Source organism: Schistocerca serialis, chromosome 3 (assembly GCF_023864345.2).
Source record: "Schistocerca serialis cubense isolate TAMUIC-IGC-003099 chromosome 3, iqSchSeri2.2, whole genome shotgun sequence".
NCBI classification, from domain to species: Eukaryota; Metazoa; Arthropoda; class Insecta; order Orthoptera; family Acrididae; genus Schistocerca; species Schistocerca serialis.
Window position 1 is genome coordinate 1,048,640,861 of NC_064640.1, and position 24,911 is coordinate 1,048,665,771.

Sequence of the window (24,911 nt, forward strand, 5' to 3'; positions counted from 1 at the left end):
AAGCCGGCATTGTGCCTTTTGTATTAAATTCGGATGCAATTTCTGTGTTTCATCGTCAATCAGAAGGTCCAAGGGATACAGTAAACCTGAAGTGAAGCATCGGAAACTAAAACCTGACTCACATGAGAGGCTCAAATCATAGAAAGTTAGAGTGTCAGTCCTCTTGTACTTAAGTCGGCATTGTGCCTTTTGTATTAATTTCGGATGCAATTTCTGTGTTTCATCGTCAATAAGAAGGTCTAAGGGATACAGTACACCTGAAGTGAAACCTCGGCAACAAAAATTGGTCTCACAGGAGAGGTTCAAATCATAGATATTTAGAGTGTCAGTTCTCTTGTACTTATGTCGGCATTGTGCCTTTTGTATAAAATTCGGACGCAATTTCTGTGTTTCATCGTCAATAAGGAGGTCCAAGGGATACAGTAAATCTGAAGTGAAGCATCGGAATCTAAAACTGGAAGCACAGGAGAGGTTCAAATCATAGAAAGTTAGAGTGTTAGTCCTCTTGTACTTAGGTCGGCATTGTGCTTTTTGTATTAAATTCGGATGTAATTTCTGTGTTTCATCGTTTATAAGAAGGTCCAAGGGATACAGTAAACCTGAAGTGAATCATCGGAATCTAACACGGGACTCACAGCAGTGGTTCAATTCATAGAAAGTTAAGGTGTCAGTCCTCATGTACTTAAGTCAGCATTGTGCCATTTGTATTAAATTCGGATGCAATTTCTGTGTTTCATCGTCAATAAGAAGGTCCAAGGGATACAGTAAACCTGAAGTGAAGCATCGGAATCTAAAACTGGACTCACAGGAGAGGTTCAAATAATAGAAAGTTAGAGTGTCAGTCCCCTTGTACTTAAGTTGGCATTGTGCCTTTTGTATTAAATTCGGATGCAATTTCTGTGTTTCATCGTCAATAAGAAAGTCCAAGGGATACAGATAACCTGAAGTGAAGCATCGGAATCTAAAACTGGAATCACAGGAGAGGTTCAAATCGAAGAAAGTTAGAGTGTCAGTCCTCTTGTACTTAAGTCGGCATTATGCCTTTTGTATTAAATTCGGATGCAATTTCTGTGTTTCATCGTCAACAAGAAGGTCCAAGGGATACAGTAAACCATAAGTGAAGCATTGGAATCTAAAACTGGAATCACAGGAGAGGTTCAAATCATAGAAAGTTAGAGTGTCAGTGCTCTTGTACTTAAGCCGGCATTGTCCCTTTTGTATTAAATTCGGGAGCAATTTCTGTGTTTCATCGTCAATAAGAAGGTCCAAAGGAATACAGAAAACCTGAAGTGAAGCATCGGAATCTAAAAGTGGAATCAGACGAGAGGTTCAAATCAATGAAAGTTAGAGTGTCAGTCCTCTTGTACTTAAGTCCGCATTGTGCCTTTTGTATTAAATTCGGATGCAATTTCTGTGTTTCATCGTCAATAAGAAGGTCCAAGGGATACAGTAAACCTGAAGTGAAGCCTCGGCAACAAAAACTGGACTCACAGGAGAGGTTCATATCATAGAAATTTAGAGTGTCAGTTCTCTTGTACTTAAGTCGGAATGTGCCTTTTGTATTAATTTCGGATGCAATTTCTGTGTTTCATCGTCAATAAGAAGGTCCAAGGGATACAGTAAACCTGAAGTGAAGTCTCGGCAGCAAAAACTGGACTCACAGGAGAGGTTCAAATCATAGAAATTCAGAGTGTCAGTTCTCTTGTACTTAAGTCGGCATTGTGCATTTTGTATTAAATTCGGACGCAATTTCTGTGTTTCATCGTCAATAAGATGGTCCAAGGGATACAGTAAATCTGAAGTGAAGCATCGGAATCTAAAACTGGACTCACAGGAGAGGTTCAAATAATCGGAAGTTAGAGTGTCAGTCCTCTTGTACTTAAGTCGGCATTGTGCCTTTTGTATTAAATTGGATACAATTTCTGTGTTTCATCGTCAATAAGAAGGTCCAAGGGATACAGTAAACCTGAAGTGAAGCATCGGAATCTAAAACTGGACTCACAGGTGAGGTTCAAATCATAGAAAGTTAGAGTGTCGGTCCTTTTGTACTTAAGTCGGCATTGTGCATGTTGTATTATATTTGCATGCAATTTCTGTGTTCCAACGTCAATAAGAAGGTCCAAGGGATACAGTAAACCTGAAGTGAAGCATCGGAATCTAAAACTGGACTCACAGGAGAGGTTCAAATAATCGGAAGTTAGAGTGGCAGTCCTCTTGTACTTAAGTCGGCATTGTGCCTTTTGTATTAAATTCGGATGCAATTTCTGTGTTTCATCGTCAATAAGAAGGTCCAAGGGATACAGTAAACCTGAAGTGAAGCCTCGGCAACAAAAACAGGACTCACAGGAGAGGTTCAAATCATAGAAAGTTAGAGTGTCAGTCCTCTAGTACTTAAGTCGGCATTGTGCCATTTGTATTAAATTCGTATGCAATTTCTGTGTTTCATTGTCAACAAGAAGGTGCAAGGGATTCAGTAAACCTGAAGTGAAGCATCGGAATCTAAAACTGGCCTCACAGGAGTGGTTCAAATCATAGAAAATTAGAGTGTCTGTCCTCTTGTACTTAAGTCGACATTGTGCCTTTTCAATTAATTTCGGATGCAATTTCTGTGTTTCATCGTCAATAAGAAGGTGCATGGGATACAGTAAACCTGAAGTGAAGCATTGGAATCTAAAACTGGACTCACAGGTGAGGTTCAAATCATAGAAAGATTGAGTGTCGGTCCTCTTGTACTTTAGTCGGCATTGTGCAATTTGTATTAAATTCGGATGCAATTTCTGTGTTTCATCGTCAATAAGAAGGTCCAAGGGATACAGTAAACCTGAAGTGAAGCATCGGAATCTAAAACTGGACTCACAGGTGAGGTTCAAATCATAGAAAGATTGAGTGTCAGTCCTCTGGTACTTAAGTCGGCATTGTGCCTTTTGTATTAAATTCGGATGCAATTTCTGTGTTTCATCGTCAATAAGAAGGTCCAAAGGAATACAGAAAACCTGAAGTGAAGCATCGGAATCTAAAAGTGGAATCAGAGGAGAGGTTCAAATCAATGAATGTTAGAGTGTCAGTCCTCTTGTACTTAAGTCCGTATTGTGCCTTTTGTAATAAATTCGGATGCAATTTCTGTGTTTCATCGTCAATAAGAAGGTCCAAGGGATACAGTAAACCTGAAGTGAAGCATCGGAAACTAAAACCTGACTCACAGGAGAGGTTCAAATCATAGAAAATTAGAGTGTCAGTCCTCTTGTACTTAAGTCGGCATTGTGCCTTTTGTATTAAATTCGCATGCAATTTCTGTGTTTCATCGTCAATAAGAAGGTCCAAGGGATACAGTAAACTTGAAGTGAAGCCACGGAATCTAAAACTGGAATCACAGTAGAGGTTCAAATCATAGAAACTTAGATTGTCAGTCCACTTGTACTTAAGCCGGCATTGTGACTTTGTATTAAATTCGGATGCAATTTCCGTGTTTCATCGTCAATAAGAAGGTCGAAGGGATATAGTAAACCTGAATTGAAGCATCGGGATCTAAAACTGGACTCACAGGAGAGGTTCAATTCATAGAAAGTTAGAGTAACAGTCCTCTTGTACTTAAGTCGGCATTGTGCCTTTTGTATTAATTTCGGATGCAATTTCTGTGTTTCATCGTCAATAAGAAGGTCCAAGGGATACAGTAAACCTGAAGTGAAGCATCGGAATCTAAAACTGGACTCACAGGTGAGGTTCAAATCATAGAAAGTTAGTGTGTCGGTCCTCTTGTACTTAGGTCGGCATTGTGCATTTTGTATTAAATTCGCATGCAATTTCTGTGTTTCATCGTCAATAAGAAGGTCCAAGGGATACAGTAAACCTGAAGTGAAGCATCGGAATCTAAAACTGGACTCACAGGAGAGGTTCTAATAATCGGAAATTAGAGTGTCAGTCCTCTTGTACTTAAGTCGACATTGTGCCTTTTGTATTAAATTCGGATGCAATTTCTGTGTTTCATCGTCAATAAGAAGGTCCAAGGGATACAGTAAACCTGAAGTGAAGCCTCGGAAACAAAAACAGGACTCACAGGAGAGGTTCAAATCATAGAAAGTTAGTGTGTCAGTCCTCTTGTACTTAAGTCGGCATTGTGCCTTTTGTATTAAATTCGGATGCAATTTATGTGTTTCATCGTCAATAAGAAGGTCCAAGGGATACAGTAACCCTGAAGTGATGCATCGGAATCGAAAACTGGACTCACAGGAGAGGTTCAAATAATAGAAAGTTAGAGTGTCAGTCCTCTTGTACTTAGGTCGGCATTGTGCCTTTTGTATTAAATTCGGATGCAATTTCTGTGTTTCATCGTCAATAAGAAGGTCCAAGGGATACAGTAAACCTGAAGTGAAGCCTCGGCATCTAAAACTGGACTCACAGGAGAGGTTCAAATCATAGACAATTAGAGTGTCAGTCCTCTTGTACTTAAGTCGGCATTGTGCCTTTTGTATTAAAATCGGATGCAATTTCTGTGCTTCATTGTCAGTAAGAAGGTCCAAGGGATACAGTAAATCTGAAGTGAAGCATCGGAATCGAAAACTGGACTCACAGGAGAGGTTCAAATCATAGAAAGTTAGAGTGTCGGTCCTCTTGTACTTAAGTTGGCATTGTGCCTTTTGTATTAAATTCGGATGCAATTTCTATGACTCAACGTCAATAAGACGCTCCAAGGGATACAGTAAACCTGAAGTGAAGCATCGGAATCTAAAACTGGACTCACACCAGAGGTTCAAATCATAGAAAGTTAGAGTGTCGGTCCTCTTGTACTTAAGTCGGCTTTCTGCATTTTGTATTAAATTCGCATGCAATTTCTGTGTTTCATCGTCAATAAGAAGGTCCAAGGTATACAGTAAACCTGAAGTGAAGCATTGGAATCTAAAACTGGACTCACAGGAGAGGTTCAAATAATCGGAAGTTAGAGTGTCTGTCCTCTTGTACTTATGTCGGCATTGTGCCTTTTCTATTAATTTCGGATGCAATTTCTGTGTTTCATCGTCAATAAGAAGGTCTAAGGGATACAGTACAACTGAAGTGAAGCCTCGGCAACAAAAATTGGTCTCACAGGAGAGGTTCAAATCGAAGAAAGTTAGAGTGTCAGTCCTCTTGTACTTAAGTCGGCATTGTGCCTTTTGTATTAAATTCGGATGCAATTTCTGTGTTTCATCGTCAACAAGAAGGTCCTAGGGATACAGTAAACCTGAAGTGAAGCATTGGAATGTAAAACTGGAATCACAGGAGAGGTTCAAATCATAGAAAGTTAGAGTGTCAGTGTTCTTGTACTTAAGCCGGCATTGTCCCTTTTGTATTAAATTCGGAAGCAATTTCTGTGTTTCATCGTCAATAAGAAGGTCCAAGGGATACAGTAAACCTGAAGTGAAGCCTCGGCAACAAAAACTGGACTCACAGGAGAGGTTCAAATCATAGAAATTTAGAGTGTCAGTTCTCTTTTACTTAAGTCGGCATTGTGCCTTTTGTATTAAATTCGGACGCAATTTCTGTGTTTCATCGTCAATAAGAAGGTCCAAGGGATACAGTAAATCTGAAGTGAAGCATCGGAATCTAAAACTGGACTCACAGGAGAGGTTCAAATCACAGAAAGTTAGAGTGTCAGTCCTCTTGTACTTAAGTCGGCATTGTGCCTTTTGTATTAAATTAGATGCAATTTCTGTGTTTCATCGTCAATAAGAAGGTCCAAGGGATACAGTAAACCTGAAGTGAAGCATCGGAATCTAAAACTGGACTCACCGGTGAGGTTCAAATCATAGAAAGTTAGAGTGTCGGTCCTTTTGTACTTAAGTTGGCATTGTGCATGTTGTATTATATTTGCATGCAATTTCTGTGTTTCATCGTCAATAAGAAGGTCCAAGGGATACAGTAAACCTGAAGTGAAGCATCGGAATCTAAAACTGGACTCACAGGAGAGGTTCAAATAATCGGAAGTTAGAGTGTCAGTCCTCTTGTACTTAAGTCGCCATTGTGCCTTTTGTATTAAATTCGGATGCAATTTCTGTGTTTCATCGTCAATAAGAAGGTCCAAGGGATACAGTAAACCTGAAGTGAAGCCTCGGCAACAAAAACAGGACTCACAGGAGAGGTTCCAATCATAGAAAGTTAGAGTGTCTGTCATCTTGTACTTAAGTCGGCATTGTGCCTTTTGTATTAAAATCGGATGCAATTTCTGTGTTTCATCGTCAATAAGAAAGTCCAAGGGATACTGTAAACCTGAAGTGAAGCATCGGAATCTAAAACTGGACTCACAGAAGAGGTACAAATCAGAGACAGTTATAGTGTCAGTCCCCTTGTACTTAAGTCGGCATTGTGCCTTTTGTATTAAATTCGGATGCAATTTCTGTGTTTCATCGTCAATTAGAAGGTCCAAGGGATACAGTAAACCTGATGTAAAGCATCGGAATCTAAAACTGGACTCACAGGAGAGGTTCAAATAATCGGAAGTTAGAGTGTCTGTCCTCTTGTACTTATGTCGGCATTGTGCCTTTTCTATTAATTTCGGATGCAATTTCTGTGTTTCATCGTCAATAAGAAGGTCGAAGGGATACAGTAAACTTGAAGTGAAGCATCGGAATCTAAAACTGGAAGCACAGGAGAGGTTCAAATCATAGAAAGTTAGAGTGTTAGTCCTCTTGTACTTAAGTCGGCATTGTGCTTTTTGTATTAAATTCGGATGTAATTTCTGTGTTTCATCGTTTATAAGAAGGTCCAAGGGATACAGAAAACCTGAAATGAAGCATCGGAATCTAAAACTGGAATCACAGGAGAGGTTCAAATCGAAGAAAGTTAGAGTGTCAGTCCTCTTGTACTTAAGTCGGCATTGTGCCTTTTGCATTAAATTCGGATGCAATTTCTGTGTTTCATCGTCAACAAGAAGGTCCAAGGGATACAGTAAACCTGAAGTGAAGCATTGGAATCTAAAACTGGAATCACAGGAGAGGTTCAAATCATAGAAAGTTAGAGTGTCAGTGTTCTTGTACTTAAGCCGGCATTGTCCCTTTTGTATTAAATTCGGAAGCAATTTCTGTGTTTCATCGTCAATAAGAAGGTCCAAGGTATACAGTAAACCTGAAGTGAAGCATCGGAATCTAAAACTGGACTCACAGGAGAGGTTCAAATCATAGAAAGTTAGAGTGTCAGTCCTCTTGTACTTAAGTCGGCATTGTGCCTTTTGTATTAAATTCGAATGCAATTTCTGTGTTTCATCGTCAATAAGAAGGTCCAAAGGAATACAGAAAACCTGAAGTGAAGCATCGGAATCTAAATGTGGAATCAGAGGAGAGGTTCAAATCAATGAAAGTTAGAGTGTCAGTCCTCTTGTACTTAAGTCCGCATTGTGCCTTTTGTATTAAATTCGGATGCAATTTCTGTGTTTCATCGTCAATAAGAAGGTCCAAGGGATACAGTAAACCTGAAGTGAAGCCTCGGCAACAAAAACTGGACTCACAGGAGAGGTTCATATCATAGAAATTTAGAGTGTCAGTTCTCTTGTACTTAAGTCGGCATTGTGACTTTTGTATTAATTTCGGATGCAATTTCTGTGTTTCATCGGCAATAAGAAGGTCCAAGGGATACAGTAAACCTGAAGTGAAGCCTCAGCAACAAAAACTGGACTCACAGGAGAGGTTCAAATCATAGAAATTTAGAGTGTCAGTTCTCTTTTACTTAAGTCGGCATTGTGCCTTTTGTATTAAAATCGGACGCAATTTCTGTGTTTCATCGTCAATAAGAAGGTCCAAGGGATACAGTAAATCTGAAGTGAAGCATCGGAATCTAAAACTGGACTCACAGGAGAGGTTCAAATCACAGAAAGTTAAAGTGTCAGTCCTCTTGTACTTAAGTCGGCATTGTGCCTTTTGTATTAAATTAGATGCAATTTCTGTGTTTCATCGTCAATGAGAAGGTCCAAGGGATACAGTAAACCTGAAGTGAAGCATCGGAATCTAAAACTGGACTCACAGGTGAGGTTCAAATCATAGAAAGTTAGAGTGTCGGTCCTTTTGTACTTAAGTTGGCATTGTGCATGTTGTATTATATTTGCATGCAATTTCTGTGTTTCATCGTCAATAAGAAGGTCCAAGGTATACAGTAAACCTGAAGTGAAGCATCGGAATCTAAAACTGGACTCACAGGAGAGGTTCAAATAATCGGAAGTTAGAGTGTCTGTCCTCTTGTACTTATGTCGGCATTGTGCCTTTTCTATTAATTTCGGATGCAATTTCTGTGTTTCATCGTCAATAAGAAGGTCTAAGGGATACAGTACAACTGAAGTGAAGCCTCGGCAACAAAAATTGGTCTCACAGGAGAGGTTCAAATCATAGAAATTTAGAGTGTCAGTTCTCTTGTACTTATGTCGGCATTGTGCCTTTTGTATAAAATTCGGACGCAATTTCTGTGTTTCATCGTCAATAAGAAGGTCCAAGGGATACAGTAAATCTGAAGTGAAGCATCGGAAACTAAAACTGGACTCACAGGAGAGGTTCAAATCACATAAAGTTAGAGTATCAATCCTCTTGTACTTAAGTCGGCATTGTGCCTTTTGTATTAAATTCGGATGAAATTTCTGTGTTTCATCGTCAATAAGAAGGTCCAAGGGATACAGTAAACTTGAAGTGAAGCATCGGAATCTAAAACTGGAAGCACAGGAGAGGTTCAAATCATAGAAAGTTAGAGTGTTAGTCCTCTTGTACTTAAGTCGGCATTGTGCTTTTTGTATTAAATTCGGATGTAATTTCTGTGTTTCATCGTTTATAAGAAGGTCCAAGGGATACAGAAAACCTGAAATGAAGCATCGGAATCTAAAACTGGAATCACAGGAGAGGTTCAAATCGAAGAAAGTTAGAGTGTCAGTCCTCTTGTACTTAAGTCGGCATTGTGCCTTATGTATTAAATTCGGATGCAATTTCTGTGTTTCATCGTCAACAAGAAGGTCCTAGGGATACAGTAAACCTGAAGTGAAGCATTGGAATCTAAAACTGGAATCACAGGAGAGGTTCAAATCATAGAAAGTTAGAGTGTCAGTGTTCTTGTACTTAAGCCGGCATTGTCACTTTTGTATTAAATTCGGAAGCAATTTCTGTGTTTCATCGTCAATAAGAAGGTCCAAGGGATACAGTAAACCTGAAGTGAAGCCTCGGCAACAAAAACTGGACTCACAGGAGAGGTTCAAATCATAGAAATTTAGAGTGTCAGTTCTCTTTTACTTAAGTCGGCATTGTGCCTTTTGTATTAAATTCGGACGCAATTTCTGTGTTTCATCGTCAATAAGAAGGTCCAAGGGATACAGTAAATCTGAAGTGAAGCATCGGAATCTAAAACTGGACTCACAGGAGAGGTTCAAATCACAGAAACTTAGAGTGTCAGTCCTCTTGTACTTAAGTCGGCATTGTGCCTTTTGTATTAAATTAGATGCAATTTCTGTGTTTCATCGTCAATAAGAAGGTCCAAGGGATACAGTAAACCTGAAGTGAAGCATCGGAATCTAAAACTGGACTCACCGGTGAGGTTCAAATCATAGAAAGTTAGAGTGTCGGTCCTTTTGTACTTAAGTTGGCATTGTGCATGTTGTATTATATTTGCATGCAATTTCTGTGTTTCATCGTCAATAAGAAAGTCCAAGGGATACAGTAAACCTGAAGTGAAGCATCGGAATCTAAAACTGGACTCACAGGAGAGGTTCAAATAATCGGAAGTTAGAGTGTCAGTCCTCTTGTACTTAAGTCGCCATTGTGCCTTTTGTATTAAATTCGGATGCAATTTCTGTGTTTCATCGTCAATAAGAAGGTCCAAGGGATACAGTAAACCTGAAGTGAAGCCTCGGCAACAAAAACAGGACTCACAGGAGAGGTTCCAATCATAGAAAGTTAGAGTGTCTGTCATCTTGTACTTAAGTCGGCATTGTGCCTTTTGTATTAAAATCGGATGCAATTTCTGTGTTTCATCGTCAATAAGAAAGTCCAAGGGATACTGTAAACCTGAAGTGAAGCATCGGAATCTAAAACTGGACTCACAGAAGAGGTACAAATCAGAGACAGTTATAGTGTCAGTCCCCTTGTACTTAAGTCGGCATTGTGCCTTTTGTATTAAATTCGGATGCAATTTCTGTGTTTCATCGTCAATAAGAAGGTCCAAGGGATACAGTAAACCTGAAGTAAAGCATCGGAATCTAAAGCTGGACTCACAGGAGAGGTTCAAATAATCGGAAGTTAGAGTGTCTGTCCTCTTGTACTTATGTTGGCATTGTGCCTTTTCTATTAATTTCGGATGCAATTTCTGTGTTTCATCGTCAATAAGAAGGTCTAAGGGATACAGTACAACTGAAGTGAAGCCTCGGCAACAAAAATTGGTCTCACAGGAGAGGTTCAAATCATAGAAATTTAGAGTGTCAGTTCTCTTGTACTTATGTCGGCATTGTGCCTTTTGTATAAAATTCGGACGCAATTTCTGTGTTTCATCGTCAATAAGAAGGTCCAAGGGATACAGTAAATCTGAAGTGAAGCATCGGAAACTAAAACTGGACTCACAGGAGAGGTTCAAATCACATAAAGTTAGAGTATCAATCCTCTTGTACTTAAGTCGGCATTGTGCCTTTTGTATTAAATTCGGATGAAATTTCTGTGTTTCATCGTCAATAAGAAGGTCCAAGGGATACAGTAAACTTGAAGTGAAGCATCGGAATCTAAAACTGGAAGCACAGGAGAGGTTCAAATCATAGAAAGTTAGAGTGTTAGTCCTCTTGTACTTAAGTCGGCATTGTGCTTTTTGTATTAAATTCGGATGTAATTTCTGTGTTTCATCGTTTATAAGAAGGTCCAAGGGATACAGAAAACCTGAAATGAAGCATCGGAATCTAAAACTGGAATCACAGGAGAGGTTCAAATCGAAGAAAGTTAGAGTGTCAGTCCTCTTGTACTTAAGTCGGCATTGTGCCTTTTGCATTAAATTCGGATGCAATTTCTGTGTTTCATCGTCAACAAGAAGGTCCAAGGGATACAGTAAACCTGAAGTGAAGCATTGGAATCTAAAACTAGAATCACAGGAGAGGTTCAAATCATAGGAAGTTAGAGTGTCAGTGTTCTTGTACTTAAGCCGGCATTGTCCCTTTTGTATTAAATTCGGAAGCAATTTCTGTGTTTCATCGTCAATAAGAAGGTCCAAGGTATACAGTAAACCTGAAGTGAAGCATCGGAATCTAAAACTGGACTCACAGGAGAGGTTCAAATCATAGAAAGTTAGAGTGTCAGTCCTCTTGTACTTAAGTCGGCATTGTGCCTTTTGTATTAAATTCGAATGCAATTTCTGTGTTTCATCGTCAATAAGAAGGTCCAAAGGAATACAGAAAACCTGAAGTGAAGCATCGGAGTCTAAATGTGGAATCAGAGGAGAGGTTCAAATCAATGAAAGTTAGAGTGTCAGTCCTCTTGTACTTAAGTCCGCATTGTGCCTTTTGTATTAAATTCGGATGCAATTTCTGTGTTTCATCGTCAATAAGAAGGTCCAAGGGATACAGTAAACCTGAAGTGAAGCCTCGGCAACTAAAACTGGACTCACAGGAGAGGTTCATATCATAGAAATTTAGAGTGTCAGTTCTCTTGTACTTAAGTCGGCATTGTGACTTTTGTATTAATTTCGGATGCAATTTCTGTGTTTCATCGGCAATAAGAAGGTCCAAGGGATACAGTAAACCTGAAGTGAAGCCTCGGCAACAAAAACTGGACTCACAGGGGAGGTTCAAATCATAGAAATTTAGAGTGTCAGTTCTCTTTTACTTAAGTCGGCATTGTGCCTTTTGTATTAAAATCGGACGCAATTTCTGTGTTTCATCGTCAATAAGAAGGTCCAAGGGATACAGTAAATCTGAAGTGAAGCATCGGAATCTAAAACTGGACTCACAGGAGAGGTTCAAATCACAGAAAGTTAGAGTGTCAGTCCTCTTGTACTTAAGTCGGCATTGTGCCTTTTGTATTAAATTAGATGCAATTTCTGTGTTTCATCGTCAATGAGAAGGTCCAAGGGATACAGTAAACCTGAAGTGAAGCATCGGAATCTAAAACTGGACTCACAGGTGAGGTTCAAATCATAGAAAGTTAGAGTGTCGGTCCTTTTGTACTTAAGTTGGCATTGTGCATGTTGTATTATATTTGCATGCAATTTCTGTGTTTCATCGTCAATAAGAAGGTCCAAGGGATACAGTATACCTGAAGTGAAGCATCGGAATCTAAAACTGGACTCACAGGAGAGGTTCAAATAATCGGAAGTTAGAGTGTCAGTCCTCTTGTACTTAAGTCGCCATTGTGCCTTTTGTATTAAATTCGGATGCAATTTCTGTGTTTCATCGTCAATAAGAAGGTCCAAGGGATACAGTAAACCTGAAGTGAAGCCTCGGCAACAAAAGCAGGACTCACAGGAGAGGTTCCAATCATAGAAAGTTAGAGTGTCTGTCATCTTGTACTTAAGTCGGCATTGTGCCTTTTGTATTAAAATCGGATGCAATTTCTGTGTTTCATCGTCAATAAGAAAGTCCATGGGATACAGTAAACCTGAAGTGAAGCATCGGAATCTAAAACTGGACTCACAGAAGAGGTACAAATCAGAGACAGTTATAGTGTCAGTCCCCTTGTACTTAAGTCGGCATTGTGCCTTTTGTATTAAATTCGGATGCAATTTCTGTGTTTCATCGTCAATAAGAAGGTCCAAGGTATACAGTAAACCTGAAGTAAAGCATCGGAATCTAAAACTGGAATCACAGGAGAGGTTCAAATCATAGAAAGTTAGAGTGACAGTGCTCTTGTACTTAAGCCGGCATTGTGCATTTTGTATTAAATTCGGATGCAATTTCTGTGTTTCATCGTCAATAAGAAAATCCAAGGGATATAGTAAACCTGAAGTGAAGCATCGGAATCTAAAATTGCACTCACAGGAGAGGTTCAAATCATAGAAAGTTAGAGTGTCAGTCCTCTTGTACTTAAGTCGGCATTGTGCCTTTTGTATTAAATTCGGATGCAATTTCTGTGTTTCATCGTCAATACGAAGGTCCAAGGGATACACTAAACCTGAAGTGAAGCATCGGAATCTAAAACTGGCCTCACAGGATTGGTTTAAATCATAGAAAGTTAGAGTGTCTGTCCTCTTGTACTTAAGTCGACATTGTGCCTTTTCTATTAATTTCGGATGCAATTTCTGTGTTTCATCGTCAATAAGAAGGTCCAAGGGATACAGTAAACCTGAAGTGAAGCATTGGAATCTAAAACTGGACTCACAGGTGAGGTTCAAATCATAGAAAGATTGAGTGTCGGTCCTCTTGTACTTAAGTCGGCATTGTGCATTTTGTATTAAATTCGGATGCAATTTCTGTGTTTCATCGTCAATAAGAAGGTGCAAGGGATACAGTAAACCTGAAGTGAAGCATCGGAATCTAAAACTGGACTCACAGAAGAGGTTCAAATCATAGAAAGTTAGAGTGTCAGTCCTCTTGTACTTAAGTCGGCATTGTGCCTTTTGTATTAAATTCGGATGCAATTTCTGTGTTTCATCGTCAATAAGAGGGTCCAAAGGAATACAGAAAACCTGAAGTGAAGCATCGAAATCTAAAAGTGGAATCAGAGGAGAGGTTCAAATCAAAGAAAGTTAGAGTGTCAGTCCTCTTGTACTTAAGTCCGTATTGTGCCTTTTGTATTAAATTTGGATGCAATTTCTGTGTTTCATCGTCAATAAGAAGGTCCAAGGGATACAGTAAACCTGAAGTGAAGCATCGGAAACTAAAACCTGACTCACAGGAGAGGTTCAAATCATAGAAACTTAGAGTGTCAGTCCTCTTGTACTTAAGTCGGCATTGTGCCTTTTGTATTAAATTCGCATGCATTTTCTGTGTTTCATCGTCAATAAGAAGGTCCAAGGGATACAGTAAACTAGAAGTGAAGCATCGGAATCTGAAACTGGAATCACAGGAGAGGTTCAAATCATAGAAACTTAGATTGTCAGTCCACTTGTACTTAAGCCGGCATTGTGCCTTTGTATTAAATTCGGATGCAATTTCCGTGTTTCATCGTCAATAAGAAGGTCGAAGGGATATAGTAAACCTGAATTGAAGCATCGGGATCTAAAACTGGACTCACAGGAGAGGTTCAAATCATAGAAAGTTAGAGTGACAGTCCTCTTGTACTTAAGTCGGCATTGTGCCTTTTGTATTGAATTCGGATGCAATTTCTGTGTTTCATCGTCAATAAGAAGGTCCAAGGCATACAGTAAACCTGAAGTGCAGCATCGGAATCTAAAACTGGCCCCACAGGAGTGGTTCAAATCATAGAAAATTAGAGTGTCTGTCCTCTTGTACTTAAGTCGGCATTGTGCCTTTTGTATTAATTTCGGATGCAATTTCTGTGGTTCATCGTCAATAAGAAGGTCCAAGGGATACAGTAAACCTGAAGTGAAGCATCGGAATCTAAAACTGGACTCACAGGAGAGGTTCTAATAATCGGAAGTTAGAGTGTCAGTCCTCTTGTACTTAAGTCGGCATTGTGCCTTTTGTATTAAAATCGGATGCAATTTCTGTGTTTCATCGTCAATAAGAAGGTCCAAGGGATACAGTAAACCTGAAGTGAAGCCTCGGCAACAAAAACAGGACTCACAGGAGAGGTTCAAATCATAGAAAGTTAGAGTGTCAGTCCTCATGTACTTAAGTCGGCATTGTGCCTTTTGTATTAATTTCGGATGCAATTTATGTGTTTCATCGTCAATAAGAAGGTCCAAGGGATACAGTAAACCTGAAGTGAAGCATCGGAATCGAAAACTGGACTCACAGGAGAGGTTCAAATCATAGAAAGTTAGAGTGTCAGTCCTCTTGTACTTAAGTCGGCATTGTGCCTTTTGTATTAAATTCGGATGCAATTTCTGTGTTTCATCGTCAAAAAGAAGGTCCAAGGGATACAGTAAACCTGAAGTGAAGCATCGGAATCTAAAACTGGACTCACAGGAGAGGTTCAAATCATAAAAAATTAGAGTGTCAGTCCTCTTGTACTTAGGTCGGCATTGTGCCTTTTGTATTAAATTCGGATGCAATTTCTGTGTTTCATGGTCAATAAGAAGGTCCAAGGGATACAGTAAACCTGAAGTGAAGCCTCGGCATCTAAAACTGGACTCACAGGAGAGGTTCAAATCATAGACAATTAGAGTGTCAGTCCTCTTGTACTTAAGTCGGCATTGTGCCTTTTGTATTAAAATCGGATGCAATTTCTGTGCTTCATTGTCAGTAAGAAGGTCAAAGGGATACAGTAAACCTGAAGTGAAGCATCGGAATCTAAAACTGGACTCACAGGAGAGGTTCAAATCAGAGAAACTTAGAGTGTCAGTCCACTTGTACTTAAGTCGGCATTGTGCCTTTTGTATTAAATTCGGATGCAATTTCTGTGTTTCATCGTCAAAAAGAAGGTCCAAGGGATACAGTAAACCTTAAGTGAAGCATCGGAATCTAAAACTGGACTCACAGGAGAGGTTCAAATCATAGAAAGTTAGAGTGTCGGTCCTCTTGTACTTAAGTTGGCATTGTGCCTTTTGTATTAAATTCGGATGCAATTTCTGTGACTCAACGTCAATAAGAAGCTCCAAGGGATACAGTAAACCTGAAGTGAAGCATCGGAATCTAAAACTGGACTCACAGGAGAGGTTCAAATCATAGAAAGTTAGAGTGTCGGTCCTCTTGTACTTAAGTCGGCTTTCTGCATTTTGTATTAAATTCGCATGCAATTTCTGTGTTTCATCGTCAATAAGAAGGTCTAAGGGATACAGTAAACCTGAAGTGAAGCATCGGAATCTAGAACTGGACTCACAGGAGAGGTTCAAATAATCGGAAGTTAGAGTGTCTGTCCTCTTGTACTTAAGTCGGCATTGTGCCTTTTCTATCAATTTCGGATGCAATTTCTGTGTTTTATCGTCAAAAAGAAGATCCAAGGGATACAGTAAACCTGAAGTGAAGCATCGGAATCTAAAACTGGACTCACAGTAGAGGTTCAAATCATAGAACGTTTGAGTGTCGGTCCTCTTGTACTTAAGTCCGTATTGTGCCTTTTGTATTAAATTCGGATGCAATTTCTGTGTTTCATCGTCAATAAGAAGGTCCAAGGGATACAGTAAACCTGAAGTGAAGCATCGGAAACTAAAACCTGACTCACAGGAGAGGTTCAAATCATAGAAACTTAGATTGTCAGTCCACTTGTACTTAAGCCGGCATTGTGCCTTTGTATTAAATTCGGATGCAATTTCCGTGTTTCATCGTCAATAAGAAGGTCGAAGGGATATAGTAAACCTGAATTGAAGCATCGGGATCTAAAACTGGACTCACAGGAGAGGTTCAAATCAAAGAAAGTTAGAGTGACAGTCCTCTTGTACTTAAGTCGGCATTGTCCCTTTTGTATTAAATTCGGATGCAATTTCTGTGTTTCATCGTCAATAAGAAGGTCCAAGGGATACAGTAAACCTGAAGAGAAGCATCGGAATCTAAAACTGGACTCACAGGTGAGGTTCAAATCATAGAAAGTAGAGTGTCGGTCCTCTTGTACTTAAGTCGGTATTGTGCATTTTGTATTAAATTTGCATGCAATTTCTGTGTTTCATCGTCAATAAGAAGGTCCAAGGGATACAGTAAACCTGAAGTGAAGCATCGGAATCTAAAACTGGACTCACAGGAGAGGTTCAAATAATCGGAAGTTAGAGTGTCAGTCCTCTTGTACTTAAGTCGGCATTGTGCCTTTTGAATTAAATTCGGATGCAATTTCTGTGTTTCATCGTCAATAAGAAGGTCCAAGGGATACAGTAAACCTGAAGTGAAGCCTCGGCAACAAAAACAGGACTCACAGGAGAGGTTCAAATCATAGAAAGTTATAGTGTCAGTCCTCTTGTACTTAAGTCGGCATTGTGCCTTTTGTATTAAATTCGGATGCAATTTATGTGTTTCATCGTCAATAAGAAGGTCCAAGGGATACAGTAAACCTGAAGTGAAGCATCGGAATCGAAAACTGGACTCACAGGAGAGGTTCAAATCATAGAAAGTTAGAGTGTCAGTCCTCTTGTACTTAAGTCGGCATTGTGCCTTTTGTATTAAATTCGGATGCAATTTCTGTGTTTCATCGTCAATAAGAAGGTCCAAGGGATACAGTAAACCTGAAGTGAAGCATCGGAATCTAAAACTGGACTCACAGGAGAGGTTCAAATCATAGAATGTTAGAGTGTCAGTCCTCTTGTACTTAGGTTGGCATTGTGCCTTTTGTATTAAATTCGGATGCAATTTCTGTGTTTCATCGTCAATAAGAAGGTCCAAGGGATACAGTAATCCTGAAGTGAAGCCTCGGCATCTAAAATTGGACTCACAGGAGAGGTTCAAAGCATAGACAATTAGAGTGTCAGTCCCCTTGTACTTAAGTCGGCATTGTGCCTTTTGTATTACAATCGGATGCAATTTCTGTGCTTCATCGTCAGTAAGAAGGCCAAGGGATACAGTAAACCTGAAGTGAAGCATCGGAATCTAAAACTGGACTCACAGGAGAGGTTCAAATCAGAAAAACTTAGAGTGTCAGTCCACTTGTACTTAAGTCGGCATTGTGCCTTTTGTATTAAATTCGGATGCAATTTCTGTGTTTCATCGTCAAAAAGAAGGTCCAAGGGATGCAGTAAACCTGAAGTGAAGCATCGGAATCTAAAACTGGACTCACAGGAGAGGTTCAAATCATAGAAAGTTAGAGTGTCGGTCCTCTTGTACTTAAGTTGGCATTGTGCCTTTTGTATTAAATTCGGATGCAATTTCTGTGTCTCATCGTCAATAAGAAGCTCCAAGGGATACAGTAAACCTGAAGTGAAGCATCGGAATCTAAAACTGGACTCACAGGAGAGGTTCAAATCATAGAAAGTTAGAGTGTCGGTCCTCTTGTACTTAAGTCGGCATTCTGCATTTTGTATTAAATTCGCATGCAATTTCTGTGTTTCATCGTCAATAAGAAGGTCCAAGGGATACAGTAAACCTGAAGTGAAGCATCGGAATCTAAAACTGGACTCACAGGAGAGGTTCAAATAATCGGAAGTTAGAGTGTCAGTCCTCTTGTACTTAAGTCGGCATTGTGCCTTTTGTATTAAATTCTGATGCAATTTCTGTGTTTCATCGTCAATAAGAAGGTCCAAGGGATACAGTAAACCTGAAGTGGGGCCTCGGCAACAAAAACAGGACTCACAGGAGAGGTTCAAATCATAGAAAGATAGAGTGTCAGTCCTCTTGTACTTAAGTCGGCATTGTGCTTTTTGTATTAAATTCGGATGCAATTAATGTGTTTCATCGTCAATAAGAAGGTCCAAGGGATACAGTAAACCTGAAGTGAAGCATCGGAATCGAAAAGTGGACTCACAGGAGAGGTTCAAATCATAGAAAGTTAGAGTGTCAGTCCTCTTGTACTTTAGTCGGCATTGTGCCTTTTGTATTAATTTCGGATGCAATTTCTGTGTTTCATCGTCAATAAGAAGGTCCAAGGGATACAGTAAACCTGAAGTGAAGCATCGGAATCTAAAACTGGACTCACAGGAGAGGTTCAAATCATAGAAAGTTAGAGTGTCAGTCCTCTTGTACTTAGGTCGGCATTGTGCCTTTTGTATTAAATTCGGATGCAATTTCTGTGTTTCATCGTCAATAAGAAGGTCCAAGGGATACAGGAAACCTGAAGTGAAGCCTCGGCATCTAAAACTGGACTCACAGGAGAGGTTCAAATCATAGACAATTAGAGTGTCAGTCCTCTTGTACTTAAGTCGGCATTGTGCCTTTTGTATTAAAATCGGATGCAATTTCTGCGCTTCATCGTCAGTAAGAAGGTCCAAGGGATACAGTAAACCTGAAGTGAAGCATCGGAATCTAAAACTGGACTCACAGGGGAGGTTCAAATCAGAGAAACTTAGAGTGTCAGTCCACTTGTACTTAAGTCGGCATTGTGCCTTTTGTATTAAATTCGGATGCAATTTCTGTGTTTCATCGTCAATGAGAAGGTCCAACGGATACAGTAAACTGGAAGTGAAGCATCGGAATCTAAAACTGGACTCACAGGAGAGGTTCAAATCATAGAAAGTTAGAGTGTCAGTCCTCTTGTACTTAAGTTGGCATTGTGCCTTTTGTATTAAATTCGGATGCAATTTCTGTGTCTCATCGTCAATAAGAAGCTCCAAGGAATACAGTAAACCTGAAGGGAAGCATCGGAATCTAAAACTGGCCCCACAGGAGTGGTTCAAATCATAGAAAGTTAGAGTGTCTGTCCTCTTGTACTTATGTCGGCATTGTACCTTTTGTATTAAATTCGCATGCAATTTCTGTGTTTCATCGTCAATAAGAAGGTCCAAGGAATACAGTAAACCTGAAGTGAAGCATCGGAATCTAAAACTGGACCCACAGGAGAGGTGCAAATAATCGGAAGTTAGAGTGTCAGTCCTCTTGTACTTAAGTCGGCATTGTGCCTTTTGTATTAAATTCGGATGCAATTTCTGTGTTTCATCGTCAATAAGAAGGTCCAAGGGATACAGTAAACCTGAAGTGAAGCCTCGGCATCCAAAACTGGACTCACAGGAGAGGTTCAAATCATAGACAATTAGAGTGTCAGTCCTCTTGTACTTAAGTCGGCATTGTGCCTTTTGTATTAAAATCGGATGCAATTTCTGTGTTTCATTGTCAGTAAGAAGGTCCAAGGGATACAGTAAACCTTAAGTGAAGCATCGGAATCTAAAACTGGACTCACAGGAGAGGTTCAAATCAGAGAAACTGAGAGTGTCAGTCCACTTGTACTTAAGTCGGCATTGTGCCTTTTGTATTAAATTCGGATGCAATTTCTGTGTTTCATCGTCAAAAAGAAGGTCCAAGGGATACAGTGAACCTGAAGTGAAGCATCGGAATCTAAAACTGGACTCACAGGAGAGGTTCAAATCATAGAAAGTTAGAGTGTCGGTCCTCTTGTACTTAAGCTGGCAATGTGCCTTTTGTATTAATTTCGGATGCAATTTCTGTGTTTCATCGTCAATAAGAAGGTCCAAGGAATACAGTAAACCTGAAGTGAAGCATCGGAATCTAAAACTGAACTCACAGGAGAGGTTCAAATAATCGGAAGTTAGAGTGTCAGTCCTCTTGTACTTAAGTCGGCATTGTGCCTTTTGAATTAAATTCGGATGCAATTTCTGTGTTTCATCGTCAATAAGAAGGTCCAAGGGATACAGTAAACCTGAAGTGAAGCCTCGGCAACAAAAACAGGACTCACAGGAGAGGTTCAAATCATAGAAAGTTATAGTGTCAGTCCTCTTGTACTTAAGTCGGCATTGTGCCTTTTGTATTAAATTCGGATGCAATTTATGTGTTTCATCGTCAATAAGAAGGTCCAAGGGATACAGCAAAACCTGAAGTGAAGCATCGGAATCGAAAACTGGACTCACAGGAGAGGTTCAAATCATAGAAAGTTAGAGTGTCAGTCCTCTTGTACTTAAGTCGGCATTGTGCCTTTTGTATTAAATTCGGATGCAATTTCTGTGTTTCATCGTCAATAAGAAGGTCCAAGGGATACAGTAAACCTGAAGTGAAGCATCGGAATCTAAAACTGGACTCACAGGAGAGGTTCAAATCATAGAATGTTAGAGTGTCAGTCCTCTTGTACTTAGGTTGGCATTGTGCCTTTTGTATTAAATTCGGATGCAATTTCTGTGTTTCATCGTCAATAAGAAGGTCCAAGGGATACAGTAATCCTGAAGTGAAGCCTCGGCATCTAAAATTGGACTCACAGGAGAGGTTCAAAGCATAGACAATTAGAGTGTCAGTCCCCTTGTACTTAAGTCGGCATTGTGCCTTTTGTATTACAATCGGATGCAATTTCTGTGCTTCATCGTCAGTAAGAAGGCCAAGGGATACAGTAAACCTGAAGTGAAGCATCGGAATCTAAAACTGGACTCACAGGAGAGGTTCAAATCAGAAAAACTTAGAGTGTCAGTCCACTTGTACTTAAGTCGGCATTGTGCCTTTTGTATTAAATTCGGATGCAATTTCTGTGTTTCATCGTCAAAAAGAAGGTCCAAGGGATGCAGTAAACCTGAAGTGAAGCATCGGAATCTAAAACTGGACTCACAGGAGAGGTTCAAATCATAGAGTGTCGGTCCTCTTGTACTTAAGTTGGCATTGTGCCTTTTGTATTAAATTCGGATGCAATTTCTGTGTCTCATCGTCAATAAGAAGCTCCAAGGGATACAGTAAACCTGAAGTGAAGCATCGGAATCTAAAACTGGACTCACAGGAGAGGTTCAAATAATCGGAAGTTAGAGTGTCAGTCCTCTTGTACTTAAGTCGGCATTGTGCCTTTTGTATTAAATTCGGATGCAATTTCTGTGTTTCATCGTCAATAAGAAGGTCCAAGGGATACAGTAAACCTGAAGTGGGGCCTCGGCAACAAAAACAGGACTCACAGGAGAGGTTCAAATCATAGAAAGATAGAGTGTCAGTCCTCTTGTACTTAAGTCGGCATTGTGCTTTTTGTATTAAATTCGGATGCAATTAATGTGTTTCATCGTCAATAAGAAGCTCCAAGGGATACAGTAAACCTGAAGTGAAGCATCGGAATCGAAAAGTGGACTCACAGGAGAGGTTCAAATCATAGAAAGTTAGAGTGTCAGTCCTCTTGTACTTTAGCCGGCATAGTGCCTTTTGTATTAAATTCGGATGCAATTTCTGTGTTTCATCGTCAATAAGAAGGTCCAAGGGATACAGTAAACCTGAAGTGAAGCATCGGAATCTAAAACTGGACTCACAGGAGAGGTTCAAATCATAGAAAGTTAGAGTGTCAGTCCTCTTGTACTTAGGTCGGCATTGTGCCTTTTGTATTAAATTCGGATGCAATTTCTGTGTTTCATCGTCAATAAGAAGGTCCAAGGGATACAGGAAACCTGAAGTGAAGCCTCGGCATCTAAAACTGGACTCACAGGAGAGGTTCAAATCATAGACAATTAGAGTGTCAGTCCTCTTGTACTTAAGTCGGCATTGTGCCTTTTGTATTAAAATCGGATGCAATTTCTGCGCTTCATCGTCAGTAAGAAGGTCCAAGGGATACAGTAAACCTGAAGTGAAGCATCGGAATCTAAAACTGGACTCACAGGGGAGGTTCAAATCAGAGAAACTTAGAGTGTCAGTCCACTTGTACTTAAGTCGGTATTGTGCCTTTTGTATTAAATTCGGATGCAATTTCTGTGTTTCATCGTCAATGAGAAGGTCCAACGGATACAGTAAACTGGAAGTGATGCATCGGAATCTAAAACTGGACTCACAGGAGAGGTTCAAATCATAGAAAGTTAGAGTGTCAGTCCTCTTGTACTTAAGTTGGCATTGTGCCTTTTGTATTAAATTCGGATGCAATTTCTGTGTCTCATCGTCAATAAGAAGCTCCAAGGAATACAGTAAACCTGAAGGGAAGCATCGGAATCTAAAACTGGCCCCACAGGAGTGGTTCAAATCATAGAAAGTTAGAGTGTCTGTCCTCTTGTACTTATGTCGGCATTGTACCTTTTGTATTAAATTCGCATGCAATTTCTGTGTTTCATCGTCAATAAGAAGGTCCAAGGAATACAGTAAACCTGAAGTGAAGCATCGGAATCTAAAACTGGACTCACAGGAGAGGTGCAAATAATCGGAAGTTAGAGTGTCAGTCCTCTTGTACTTAAGTCGGCATTGTGCCTTTTGTATTAAATTCGGATGCAATTTCTGTGTTTCATCGTCAATAAGAAGGTCCAAGGGATACAGTAAACCTGAAGTGAAGCCTCGGCATCCCAAACTGGACTCACAGGAGAGGTTCAAATCATAGACAATTAGAGTGTCAGTCCTCTTGTACTTAAGTCGGCATTGTGCCTTTTGTATTAAAATCGGATGCAATTTCTGTGTTTCATTGTCAGTAAGAAGGTCCAAGGGATACAGTAAACCTTAAGTGAAGCATCGGAATCTAAAACTGGACTCACAGGAGAGGTTCAAATCAGAGAAACTGAGAGTGTCAGTCCACTTGTACTTAAGTCGGCATTGTGCCTTTTGTATTAAATTCGGATGCAATTTCTGTGTTTCATCGTCAAAAAGAAGGTCCAAGGGATACAGTGAACCTGAAGTGAAGCATCGGAATCTAAAACTGGACTCACAGGAGAGGTTCAAATCATAGAAAGTTAGAGTGTCGGTCCTCTTGTACTTAAGCTGGCAATGTGCCTTTTGTATTAATTTCGGATGCAATTTCTGTGTTTCATCGTCAATAAGAAGGTCCAAGGAATACAGTAAACCTGAAGTGAAGCATCGGAATCTAAAACTGAACTCACAGAAGAGGTTCAAATCATAGAAAGTTTGAGTGTCGGTCCTCTTGTACTTAAGTCGGCATTGTGCCTTTTGTATTAAATTCGGATGCAATTTCTGTGTTTCATCGTCAATAAGAAGGTCCAAGGAATACAGTAAACCTGAAGTCAAGCATCGGAATCTAAAACTGAACTCACAGAAGAGGTTCAAATCATAGAAAGTTTGTGTGTCGGTCCTCTTGTACTTAAGTCGGCATTGTGCCTTTTGTATTAAATTCGGATGCAATTTCTGTGTTTCATCGTCAATAAGAAGGTCCAAAGGAATACAGAAAACCTGAAGTGAAGCATCGGAATCTAAAAGTGGAATCAGAGGAGAGGTTCAAATCATAGAAACTTTGAGTGTCAGTCCTCTTGTACTTAAGTCGGCATTGTGCCTTTTGTATTAAAATCGGATGCAATTTCTGTGCTTCATTGTCAGTAAGAAGGTCCAAGGGATACAGTAAACCTTAAGTGAAGCATCGGAATCTAAAACTGGACTCACAGGAGAGGTTCAAATCAGAGAAACTTAGAGTGTCAGTCCACTTGTACTTAAGTCGGCATTGTGCCTTTTGTATTAAATTCGGATGCAATTTCTGTGTTTCATCGTCAAAAAGAAGGTCCAAGGGATACAGTGAACCTGAAGTGAAGCATCGGAATCTAAAACTGGACTCACAGGAGAGGTTCAAATCATAGAAAGTTAGAGTGTCGGTCCTCTTGTACTTAAGTTGGCATTGTGCCTTTTGTATTAATTTCGGATGCAATTTCTGTGTTTCATCGTCAATAAGAAGGTCCAAGGAATACAGTAAACCTGAAGTGAAGCATCGGAATCTAAAACAGAACTCACAGAAGAGGTTCAAATCATAGAAAGTTTGAGTGTCGGTCCTCTTGTACTTATGTCGGCATTGTGCCTTTTGTATTAAATTCGGATGCAATTTCTGTGTTTCATCGTCAATAAGAAGGTCCAAAGGAATACAGGAAACCTGAAGTGAAGCATCGGAATCTAAAAGTGGAATCAGAGGAGAGGTTCAATTCATAGAAACTTAGAGTGTCAGTCCTCTTGTACTTAAGTCGGCATTGTGCCTTTTGTATTAATTTCGGATGCAATTTCTGTGTTTCATCGTCAATAAGAAGGTCCAAGGGATACAGTAAACCTGAAGTGAAGCCTCGGCAACAAAAACTGGACTCACAGGAGAGGTTCAAATCATAGAAACTTAGATTATCAGTCCACTTGTACTTAAGCCGGCATTGTGCCTTTGTATTAAATTCGGATGCAATTTCCGTGTTTCATCGTCATTAAGAAGGTCGAAGGGATATAATAAACCTGAATTGAAGCATCGGGATCTAAAACTGGACTCACAGGAGAGGTTCAAATCATAGAAAGTTAGAGTGACAGTCCTCTTGTACTTAAGTCGGCATTGTGCCTTTTGTATTAAATTCGGATGCAATTTCTGTGTTTCATCGTCAATAAGAAGGTCCAAGGGATACAGTAAACCTGAAGTGAAGCATCGGAATCTAAAAGTGGAATCAGAGGAGAG